Source organism: Carya illinoinensis, chromosome 8 (assembly GCF_018687715.1).
Source record: "Carya illinoinensis cultivar Pawnee chromosome 8, C.illinoinensisPawnee_v1, whole genome shotgun sequence".
Lineage (NCBI taxonomy): Eukaryota > Viridiplantae > Streptophyta > Magnoliopsida > Fagales > Juglandaceae > Carya > Carya illinoinensis.
The window spans coordinates 37,585,760-37,598,408 of record NC_056759.1 but is presented as its reverse complement, the minus strand read 5'-3'; the positions used below and the strand labels follow the sequence as shown (position 1 = coordinate 37,598,408).

Here is a 12,649-nt window from a genome sequence, read left to right as displayed (position 1 = left end):
ACAAAGGTTGGATAGGGTCAAATAAGGTATGATATATACCACTGATCAACAGAAATTGCCAAGGTTTTTCGAAGTCTATCCCACCGATAGATTAACCTACCTGAAAGTAGGTACTGATTCCTTTTTCCTTCGTGGATGTGGGCAAGGAGTTATAGTTTCAATGCCAAGGATGAAATAGGAGGTTATATGAGATTGTTCAACATCCCTCTCTCCCCCCGGAAAGAAACCCCCACTAAGAGCCCTTCCCTCTTCCACTGACGCTTGTCTCTTCTTTTGCTCCATGTTTTTATTTTTAATCTGCGTGAGCCATTAAAGGCTAGATACAGTGTATTTCATCCATTCCACAATCTCACTTGCACACCACCAATGGAAGTGTCAGTTCTTCATCAACCTCTTCCACCATCCAAAAGAAGTCTTCCGCCTATGTGTGGTTGTCAAAAGCCATTTGCAGCACATGTAACAATTACCACATGCATGCTACCCGTATGGTATTGATTTTGGCCCTTTTTTAAAGCCACTCTCTTATAGTTGGCCACTAGTTGGCTTACTAGCATTTTTTTTCCTTATTTTCTTGATTTTTTTTCTTTTATTTCAAAAACTTTGATCTTCAAATCTAGGCTCCAATTGCAGCCATGCATGCACCACCAAAATGTCTCCTCATTCAGTTTACGACTCACTCTTCTATTGTTTTGATCAATGCACGTATGAGCCATACGTGCCATTGTCTGTACTTGCATGGTGCTCATGTACCACCACAGCATACTCTCCCCTTCACAGCCCTACCTGATCTATACCTACAATTCTTTAACTTTTATCTCCTCATTGGTTTTCTTCAACTATGGGACCAGACTAATTATCTTATACCAATTTTCGAGTTGTGTTTATTTTCTTGTTTTATAAGTCTTTTTTAGGGTGATTCAGGGGATATCTCATCCCCTCAAGTTGTATTCATGTTTTCTTTACTAATGTAATAATTTCTTCCCGAAAAAGGGAGCATATATTCAACGATGTTGCATCGTTTAACTTTATATTTATTTGATTGTGGCATTGTGCAATGTCTCGATTTGCACAATCAAATTACGAACCAGTTTTGGAGTACAAGTTATGTTTTATATATATAAATAAATATATATATATATTAGGTTTGGTGGGCTTTTCGTGTTAATAAGTTGATCAAACTTGCTTACTGAAAAAGAAAAAAAAAAAAAAAAAAAAAAAGGTAGAGCAAAAAAATTAGAATTAATTACACGACATAAAGTTTACGTGGTTCGACAATATACTTATATCCACATCTACAAAACTGAAAAAAAATTTATTTAGATGATAATAAAAAAATACAGTGTAATGATTGTACAATGTTTAATATAATATATAGTAAGCCTTAATTAGCGGGTTGGATTGAATTAAGAGCCAAAAAAGGGTCAAAAAATTTTAGGTGCCTTTTTTAAGATATAAAATGTATATTTATCCCTTCAGAAACGATGAATTGATGCATATTTGAGTTTGAGTTTGGTAATTGGACACATGGTCCTTCACAACATAAAAAATTTCAAAGAAATTCGTGCATTGAGTTACTGCCTTCTTCTTGTATCACAAATCTTTCACTTGTTCTACCCTTTTCAAATTCACTACCTAAGAGAAAATTAGAAGGAAAAAAATGTAAATGGAGCTTGAATTCCTCAACCTCCACTTACCCAGTTGAAGCTGGATGTCGGAATCGTCTATGGTCTCCTCTATAATGCCAATGCAAGTTCCTACAGACTTTCCCATGGACATGGCCTTTGCAAGCTTAGCTCGTGCTAATTCATGGCGCCTCAAAAGTAGGACTGTATTCAGTACAAACCATCTAACTTGGGAATCCGCTTTCTTCTGTGTGAAGGCCAAGCTTTTGAGTAGCATGTCCAACTGTTCCATCATTGACGATCAAGTTCAATTAATAATATGTATATTTTGCTTACTATGTCAAATAAGTAAGAACTAGTACAAACCTTGTTAATGTCAGCAAGGCCTCCCTCAGCAATTCCATATAAAAGATACTCAGCTGCCACACCCGCCAGTGCTATGCATGAGAATCTGTTCAGTGTCTGACAAACAAAGGATTTGTTTCCAGGGAGATAAAACTCATTATTTTCAATTAAAAAGACTAAATATTTTTTAAGAGTAACATTAAGCTGTAAGAATGCTGTGACATCTTGTAGCAGATACTTTTCCTGCATTAACCTGAATGACATGGAAGGGAAGGTAACATTCAGTAACAAGAAGGCAAAACACTGTTTATATTGGTAATAAAGATTTATTTTTTATATATTTTTTAAGAATATAGAGCCTATCAAGTTATAAGTTTGTATATATTAGCATTCAACTTGCTCATTAGAACTAACTGAACCCCCTCCAATGAAACCTTTTGAATTCCACTTTTAAATAGACCACTTCCCTTATCAAAGGTTAAGTTGCTATTGTTTAGACATGCTTGATTAAATCTAAGCATCACCAGGTCCTACGCATCAAGTCAATGGATCAGTCCAATCCCAAAGAATTTATTCTAGAAAAAATGCCAAAATCTCTGTATCTAAAGTTCTATTATTTATTGTTTGATCAATGATACCATGACAGTATCCAACATACTTGTTACTTTTAGGTATACCAATTGGGTAAGGGATACAACTCCATTACCTCGATGGCTACAAGATCTTACCAACGCCCATGAATGATAAATTATATATCAAATTGCCGAAATGGAAAGACTGGATGTTATCATATAACTTTGTGTCGACAAAGTTAATGAGTTGAGTAGCAGACTCGACCTGCTGACAGTTGCCACAGGTTTAACCTGTGACAACAAAGACAATAGACAATAACTCCTCAAGTCGACTTGTGACAAGACCCAAAAGAGCTTTGAGCTCTGCTACGAAGTCAGATCCGATTCATCGCAATTGGTTTTGGATAAAAGTAGCAGAGCCATGGCATCATCAAGTGCCTTTAGTTCTAAAACAATGAATTACAATTCTATTTTCGAATCATTAATCAGACTACATCTTCGCCAATTTGCAGCTAGACTCATCCAAGATTGTAAAGACAATTTTCCTTTATTTTGCATCAAGACAATTCGATATTTTTCATTTGAATGTTTTATTTTTACATTTGAACCTGAAGGTTTGTGATTTGATGTTTGAATGTTTCATTTGCATGTTATTGGGTAATTGTTCGAACCTAAAAAATTAAACTTTCATATGGTTAATATATACATCAATGCAGAATTGGTGGATCCAATGGTTTGAAGTCGTGGGGGCAGAGGACCCTTCATTCCCATTAATGTTAGTGAAATAAAACGTAGTATAATTATGGTTGCTTGTTGTATTATGTCTTCTTTACTTTCAAATCTCTCTTCTATGTATGAGAGAATGCCAAAAAAAAAAAAAGGATTGACATTGTATTGGTCTGAATTATAATCTTTTGATTATAATTTGACCATTTGATCTCGACCTTTTGATTATGAGTTTTATAACAGTACTATGTTTTTCACCATTTTGGTTTTTACAGGATATAATATAGTTTGTTGTTAAGTCTATTTCTTTTACAAACTACCTGAGGTCATGTTTGAGAAGTGAGGAGGAATTCTCCTGCCTTCACTCTTGAGTGGAAGGTGTAGTTTAGGGAGGCAATGCACCACAAACCTATGGCTAGAAATAGTCCACAACCTGTTGCACTACATTGGGAAGCTCCTCCTACCTGGGTGGAGGTTAATTGGGATATGGCCATCAATGATGACTATAATACAATTGGAATTGGAGTGGTGCTAAGAATCGTTTAGGTTCTGTTTTAGTGAGTTTGATGAAGCCTATGTGTTATTGTGTAGATCCTACAATTGCTGAAGCTAGGGGTTTAATCGCTGTTGTTTTATTTTGTCAAGATCTTGGCTTAGACTAGTTAATATTTGAAGGTGATTCTAGTCAAGTGGTCCAAGGCAGCTTCATCGATGGAGGGGGCAGGGCAGGGAAGCTAAACTGCTTGAGCTCAGACATCAATACTCTTCTTGTTAGATTTCATTGGATAATTCAGCATGTGAAAAGGGAGTTAAATGGCGTTGCCAAACAACTAGCAAGGAAAGTTGTGCAATTGGAACAAGAATTGATAGACGGAGACTGTGTGGTTGATTGTATTCAATCTCTTGTAATGGCTGAAAACAACATTGTGATTAATATCAAGTTTACAACTTCTGGTTAAAAAAAAAATAACTTCTTAAGATTTACTTTCTGAACATCACTCAAATATAAAACACTTTTCAATTTAAAATGTTTAACTTTTTTTTATCTAATATTACCTAATGATTATAATTTTCACACATTTCGAAACAAAACACAAAAGACAATACAATTTGTTCAAATTTTTAAAACAAAAATAATATTAAAAAATGACTTTATAATATTTTTATTCAAAATTTTCTCTTTCCTTTTTCAAAATCCAATAAAACATTTTAATTCAAACCATTTCACTATTATTTACGAACTATTTCATTATTATTCACAAAACTTTCATATTAACTGATTACCTAAACATGCAAGTCTTTTGAAGTGTGACTTTTGGTCGTCCTCCTGCTGCATGTACAAGAAATAATTTTGTTTAGAAGGTTTGTGTAAAACCAAGTGCTATTCTTACTATCGAAGATGTATTTAGAAGTTGAAAATTAAGTGAAAATGAGTCAATGACAAACTGTATTTTCCTTTGGGATATGGCTACCAATTTTATTTTATTTTATTCTTAATCTATCTTGACAGTTAAAATTGAATGAGATTTTATCAAACAAACAGAGTATAAATGGTACAATGTATCAAGAATTCATATGATATACTTTTTTAAACCTTTAAGCATCTTCAAATTCATTGTTCTAATTGAACTTATAATTTTCAAAACTTCTATTTGAAAAATACTGTAAGTTGGTTTTTTAGTTAGATTAAACGATAATTGAAAGCTAAGTAAAAAGGTCTGTTCTAATTTTCCTTATATCTTTTTTATAAATAAAAAATAGAAATGATTTATGTCGTCTTAAAATTTATAAGTCTTATGCACTCTTTTTTAAAAAAGTTTAAGAAATATATGATCCATATAAAAATTCAATTTTTTTTTTACATTGAATTTCACTTAAAAAAAAAAAACGTGCGCAAGACTTATATATCTTATAATTATATTTAATATCATTAAAAAAATATAAACAAAAAAGTGTGTTACTAATAAAAAAATATCAAAAAATAATTTACTTGAGTTTTAAGTTTTATCTAACTCCTTTTCATGATAAATAGAAAAATTGTAATTATATTATTATCAGTATTCTATTAACAAAAATAAATAAATATTTTAATCCTTTATTTTTCGAAAAGAAGAAAAGACACCATGGATATAGAGCATGGAAATATATTCATTTCATAAATAAAATAATATTGCATAAATCTCTACTATAATAAAAAGTGGGAATCGGCGTGCTATAATATTAAGAACAGTATTAAGAACGGTAATGAGTTACTTTGTTAGAAACAGTAATTTTTTCACTCGTTTTTTACTTCCGTGTTATTTACTTATTTAACCTTTTGTTCTTCCTTTAAATCGGTTTCTATGAAGATGTTTTGATCTTTACTGAGATTGTGTCAGATATTTTTTCAGAAGAATTTAGACCACAGAACTTTTTCATTCTCGGATTACTCCCGAGCTCTCTCTCTCTCTTTCTACTCAGACCCATTCTCTATTCTATCATTGTACCTCACGACCCTCGATTTTTCTTCATCTTACTGAAACCCAAATCACCAAAACCGTGAGACCCAGCCCCAACACCTGCGATTTCGTTCATTCTCGGCTTCGTATGTGGGGGAAGGGTTGAGGTCGGGATGACGTGGAGCTTGGACTCAACGAAGACGTAGCCGGAGGTGATGGAGCGGTAGAGCGGGACGAAGGCCGTACCAATGGGTGAGGTTAGCATCGTGATGAAGATAAGGAAGAGAGAAACAATGGAGCCTATCGCCAAGGGGAAAATCCATTTCCTCTCTATGGTATGTGGATGCCTTATGTTCATGTAATAGCTCTTCAACCTCTTCATTTTTTTGGAAAATTAAATAAATTTCTATTTTTCTAAACGCTTCTCTCTCAAATTTCAGAGACAGGGAGAGAGGTGGTTATAGGGCTATGTTTGATCAGGGGGAAACTGGGAGAGAAAGTTAAGGAAAATGAGCCTGAGAGAGAGAGAGAGAGAGAGAGAGAGAGAGAGAGAGAGAGAGAGAGAGAGAGAGAGAGAGAGAGAGAGAGAGAGTTGAGTGGGGACCGTGGAAGGGGGTGGGTTTTGTAGTTATTCCTCCATTCCCTTTCTCCTATTTGTTTTGTAGATAGAGATATATAAACTCCAAAAAATGATATCTACCGAAAAAAAAATGTGAAATTTCCAGCTTTTTGAAGATGTGATTTATATATATATATATATATATATATTAAATGAATAAATCTTAAACACATATGAAAAAAATAATAATGATCCCACTGCTTATATAGCATTACTAAATTGTAAGATCTATGGAGACTCTAATCCGGAATTTGGGTACAATTCCAAGTCTGTGATCCAACGGTTCGTGCGGAATTTGGGTACAACTACAAAAGGCTCTGGGAGACTGGTTTTTAAATTCAGGATTATTTATCCCGTGTTGTGCTGTGTTGTGTTGACTTGACTCTTTATATAGCCTGATTGGGACAAAATTTTAAAGAGTTATTCTTCTCAAGAATTCTACAAAACGTATCTTTAAAGGAAAGTATGTAATATAGAGCTGTGTATTTTGAAGCTTTTTTCTCTGTTTGTGTATTTTGAATTGTGATTTTTGTTAAATATTAAAAATTTTAGAATTTTTGAGATTTCCTTTTGGTTTTGAAGGGGCTACGTCGGTTGTGATGGTCGATAAGCAGAGGAGTTCATTCTCTTCGTGGAGTGTATACCAGAAGCGTAACAACCCGATGACGACCTTCAAGACCTCGATACTGTGGTGGATGATTCTCTCACAGTCTGCTCAGGTTTTTTTTTTCTTCTGGTTTTTAAGTGCTTATTAACTATACTATCTACTTGAATTAGTCAGTAAAGCTTCAATTAGTTCATGCTGTGGTTGCAGCTGTGTTGAACTCGGGTGTTTACTTCAATTAGTTCTAATCAATTACTGAAAGTAGTTTACCTAGGGTCTACTCAATCCCATTCATACGCATGGGTAGCTTAGCTTTTTATAGGCTTTTTTGTTTTTCGTTTGGGTCTAAAGCAGAGGAATGAGCCTTTTGATATAAAAGAGTCAATGGCAGTGCACTGTGGGTAGGTTTAGCTTTTGTTCCTATGGGTTTTATTGATGTTTGTAGAATATGTTTCTCAAATGTTTTGGCTTTGTCCAGAATGATTAGTCTTCACCTTTATATATAGATCTTATATGATGGTTCTTAATCACACATTTTAACTACCATAAACAACCATCTAGGATACAATGGAGTGAAGAGATTGAGTGCAAGGAGGATTTCCTGGTTGAAACTCACGGACAAGGAGGATGCTTTTCATACCCTTGTTTGGGAATGATTGATTAAGTGCCTCTCATAATTTTTAGAAGAGTACTGTTCAAGGATGTCTCTTAATTACAAACTGGCAGACATCTTCATCTCCAAATAAACTCATCCATACCATGATTGAGTGCAGATGTAGAAAGTATATAGCTGTAAAAACTTAGTACTACTTGAGATCACAAGGCCACTTCATCACACAGTTTCTTTAAAAATACTAGATTAGGATGTAAGCTACTTCATCACAGTGATCACACAGATTCTTTAAAATTAATTATTTAAAAAACTGATTTTAAATAATTTATTCAAGTGCAGGATTTCACAAGTGGGCTAACTTCATAAATAAGATTGGAGTGCTCTTCCATAAATTAATAAATCAAACATCTATTTAATTGGATCAAATATATATAATCCATTGGAATCATCTTATTCACTTTCTGATTTCTGTTTCAGGTGCTTCAGGGATCTTCATGCAATAGCAACAAATAGAGAGAATATATTGTGTTCTCTTTAGGGATGAGAAGACTTCTGAAGATGAAACCTATTGAAATAGTTTAGCAATGGGTTAAATTATGTTGAGGTTAAATTTTTTTTTAAGAAATTTTATTCTCTTGAACAGCATGAAAGTATTAAAATGCAATAAGAAGAGGAAAAAAGTTAAATATTTTGCTATTTTTATTTTGTCCAAAAATTGAAAGGTTCTTTTATTGAGAATTCTATATGGTACTTTTGTTAAAGAAAATACAGAACAAAAGTAGTTTCCACTGTATGGTTTGGGGTTGATGATGCTTTGAGTTTTTTTTTTTGGCATGTCATCATTTTTTTTTCCTTTAATTAATCTGATTTATTGGTCTGTTTCCTGCAGGAAATCTGCACTTTTTGGTAGGGAATATGCACTTTTTGGTTTGGAGTTGATGGTCCTTTGAGGTTTGTATGTCTTTCAGATTTTTCCCGGTTAAATTATGTTGAGGTTAAAATTTTTTTGTTAGAAATTTTACTCTTGTGGACAGTATCAAATTAGTAAACTGGAATAATAAAAGAAAAAAAGTTAAGTATTTTGCTATTGTTATTTTGTTATTTTATTTTATGAAAAAAACTGAAAAGTTCTTTTAATGGAGAATTCTGTAAAGTATTTTTAAGAAAATACAGCACAAAAGTAACTTGCACTATATGGTTTGGGTTGATGATGCTTTGAGGCCTTTTTTTTTTTTGTTTTGCATGTCATCGTTTTTTTTTTTTCCTTTAGTTAATCTGATTTTTTTGTTTGTTTCTTGACCAGGAATTTGCACTTTTTGGTAGGTAATCTGCAGTTTTTTGTTTGGAGTTGATGGTGCTTTTAGGTTTGTACGTGTTTCAGATATTTTGTTTGGAATTGATACAATAAGCATCGTAGATATCAATTAGTGTGATTCAACTACTAATTTTATCTTCTTGCTCTTTACTTTTTGGCTCAAAATTGGTTCTATTTTATTGGAAAATGGCAGAACAAGGATTCTAATTTTTTTAAATAAACAACTGTTGTGGTAACGTGCAATGTAATATAACAATTTATTTATACTAAAAGCTGGAATATGAGCACACCAATACATGGACCTGAATTTAACTGCATAAATAATCATTAGTCTCTCATAACTGACCTCCCTCTCTCTCTCTCTCTCTCTCTCTCTCTCTCTCTCTCTCTCTCTCTCTCTCTCTCTCTCTCTCTCTCTCTCTCTCTCTCTCTCTCTCTCTCTCTCTCTCTCTCTATCTCACATAAGGACTTTCCCTTGGTTTACAAATCAACACCTTTTGCAAGACTTGGTGATTCAGATGAGTAGTTCTATTCTTATAACAATTTGTTTGTTTCGTGGAGTTTGTGTATGTTGTAGATGAACCTTTGTAGAAGCTTTATTTTGTATGCAGAAAACTTTCTATTTCGTTTGGAATATAAATTTTTCACTTTGGGGTGGAGGTTCTGTTGGATCTTCCATGATTTATTCAGTTTCCGTCAAGTACAGCTTTTACCATTTGTAACATTCCCATTTATATATATAGTAGATATATAAGTTTGTGTTGTGGAGGTGAATTGTTATGTGGTGGATGGTATATATATGGGTTCTAAAGTGGTAGGAAATTTCTATATATCTCTCTCCCTCTCTCTTACTCAATTACTTGCCGAAGGAAGAAAATGCTAATGCCAAAAAGAAACTAATTAAAAACGAGAAGGATATGTTAAGTTTTCAGTCACATTCTATTATCTATATCTAATTGATTTCATTTTTTATTACTTTTTCCAGCTACCATATATGCAGGTTTACTAGGGAACAAGTTGAACAACTTGACAAGAACAAGCAATGGTCCAGGGCACTTGATGGTTCTGATTACCTCCCAGGAATGGTACCTATCTTTGGGTAAGATAATTATACTTCTCCTGATCAAAGTTTCGTGGCCATGGATCTGTAAATGCTTGATTATTTGCGCGGGCTTGTTTAATCGAAATGAGTGATCATTTGATTTTTAGTTTCCTTTTGTAGGTTTTGTATACAATCTTGTTGCTTTATTTTGCAATAATTAAATTCTTATGACTTTTGGCGTGGTTTCGCCGATTGAAGATATTTTTTGAACTTCTAATTGTAAATAATTTGTAGCTAGCTATTTCACGGAGTTCAATTAAATGGTAACATTGTCTGTGTGTGGATTATAAACACTCTACTATCCAAAGCGAAAGTAGCTTTGATTTTTGCTATGATAAAAGATGATTTTTTTTTTTTTTGGGTGGCGAACTACAACTCTTCTGTGCATTTTTAGCTAATAATCTGGAATGAGATGCTCTAAAATGTAAAATGGTCATGAGGGAGCAGCCAAGTTCCAAAACAGCTTCGGTAATAATGGTTATACTGTCTTTCATTATTGCTGCTATGGAGGGGCGTTGTTTTTTTTTTTTTTTCATTTCTTGCTTTTGAAGAACTTAAAGAAAAGCCTGCTGTGGAGAGCATTGTTTTTTAATTGGAAGAATGGTCTTTGAGGTTGTGGGTGTGTGTGTCTTGCCACACTACCTATTCAGTTTGACAACCAATTTTTACTATTTTGGCGTAGAAGGTAGGAAGTTTTCTGGTCATCTCAGAAGTAACAATTTGAGGTCATATTCTTGTCTTTGGTCTACCAAGGCAGTGATAATATTTCTGGGTTGATTCTGGTGAATATTGCTACCTTGGTAACTTGTGGCCTGCAGTTGCTGACAAGGAACTACTTGTCAAAGCAAAAAAAAAAAAATGAAAAAACAAAAACTATGGGGGCGATCCTTGCTACTTCTGGTTTGAGATGCAATTTTTTGTGTATGTATCTTATTTCTCATTTTCATACTCACTGGGACAATCTCCCTTTTGAGCACCTTCATAAAAGAATCAAAACTGAAGTCAGTGTTCTTAATTATAAATAGTCACACAAAGCAAACTTTTTGTTGATTTTCTTTTGAGTCTAGCCTCGGGCCCATTTCAGAGAACTAGTTAGATAAGCAGCTTTAGCTGAGCTAACATTCTTCATAGATGTGATTTCAGATATAGGTTTTATTGTTTTACTTGGTTAATAATATTAGGAATGATTCTATTCTTTTATATGGAGAATGTTTATTCTTTTAATGGAGAATTCTGTATAGTACTTTTGTTCAAGAAACATGTACATGTACATGCAGTGTACATTTGCATGCAATGTAATTAATTGTTTGTGGACATGATCAAGTGATGGGTTGCAGTTGTTCATGCTGTGGTTGCAGCTGTTCATGTTGTGGTTGCAGCTGTCTTGAACTCAGGTGACAAGTTGGTATTTGGAGCAAACCATGCTTATGTATCCTTTTATTTAGGTTTTGGGTGTTTACTTCAATTAGTTCTATGGTGTTGAATCTGGGTTAAGAGCATGAGGAGAGCAGTTTAATAAATGGGTTTAAATTTTTGTTTCTTTGCATGTCATGGTTTTCTGCATCATTGGGTTTATTTTTACACATATTTCCTTCTAAGACCCTCATTTCTTGGTTTCTTTTAATTTTAATTTTCGGGGTGTCTACAAGTGGGACGTGAAGAAAACCCTCAGTTGATCTCCATTGCAGTAGATACCCGTCACTGGTTGCATATAGGGGCTAACCTAGAGAAATTACGTTAAGGAATAAAGTCTCCTTTGATTTCTGGCGGAGCTTGACTGGTACATCTTCAATGTGTTCAATTGAAATTAAAAATATGGGCCTACTCTGCAGCAGAAATTGTCATTTCAGAGGAGTAGAGGCTGAAGAGAAGGCACACACGTAAGTTCTCTCTTTTTTTATTTTTTTTATTTGATTTTTTATGTTTGGTAAAACACATCCTTGGTTATGCCCATGTATGAAATAATTGTAGAGCAACTTTATGTGGCATATAGCTTTATTTTTCTTTTCAATGTGTGGCTTGCAGGATGCAGAAATTGAAAGGAGAATTGAGGAACAAACAAAAGCTGAAAAGCATATCCAAAAACTTCTTTTACTTGGTACACGTAACTTAGACAGTAACACTAGTTACTATTTTTTTGTTTGTATCCACTAAAATTATCTACTTGTTAATTGAAGCTCATGAAGGGAAAAAAAAAAAAAAAAAGGATCCTATTTTAATGATCGAAGACAGCACAGGGCCTTGTACATGGTTCTGGTGGTGGTGCTTTGCAAAAACTAGACAGAAATAACAAATGTGATTTTTTATAGAATTTGTTTGTTCTTAAATGTTGTTTTTATTTTTATTTTTTGGTACATATGGCTTTAAGATGAGTTTTGGGAAATTAAATTTTTTCTTTATTTTATAAAGGACCAGTTTTTCTCTTTTGTGGGATTCCCATCTGCCTGTTGGTATCCTTTAATAAATTCTGCAAGTTTGGCTTATACACACATCGTTATATAAGTTACTTTACAAAAATGCTTTCAATTTAAAACATAGTTGTATGAATGGTTGTAAAAATGTCGAATGTCTATTATTTTCCTAACTTTCATATATCCAACCGTTGCCATAGGCTATTACCTTTAGTCCTGGATAATCTTTTGTATGTCTGCCCTTAGCTGGACAATCATCAATGTAACTTTTACTTGTGAATG

At 33.5% G+C, this 12,649-nt stretch overlaps 2 long non-coding RNA genes across 5 annotated transcripts; one reads left to right on the top strand and one right to left on the bottom strand.

Annotated features, from left to right (window-relative positions):
* Positions 1-1,540: 1,540 nt before the first annotated feature.
* On the bottom strand, positions 1,541-2,151 carry LOC122317931. The gene is made up of 2 exons (XR_006244683.1): positions 1,989-2,151; positions 1,541-1,905 (listed from the first exon to the last, which is right to left on the bottom strand). It is a non-coding gene; the product is annotated as an uncharacterized LOC122317931 (long non-coding RNA).
* Positions 2,152-5,714: 3,563 nt separating this feature from the next.
* On the top strand, positions 5,715-12,142 carry LOC122317804. Of its 4 annotated transcripts, none has more exons than XR_006244651.1 (6): positions 5,715-6,038; positions 8,017-8,143; positions 8,429-8,490; positions 8,843-8,903; positions 9,855-9,953; positions 11,315-12,142. It is a non-coding gene; the product is annotated as an uncharacterized LOC122317804 (long non-coding RNA). The 4 variants fall into 4 exon arrangements; XR_006244650.1 differs by lacking the exon at positions 5,715-6,038 and adding an exon at positions 6,884-7,041; XR_006244653.1 differs by lacking the exon at positions 5,715-6,038 and adding an exon at positions 6,884-7,041 and having other exon boundaries at positions 11,294-12,142.
* The last annotated feature ends 507 nt before the right edge of the window (positions 12,143-12,649 follow it).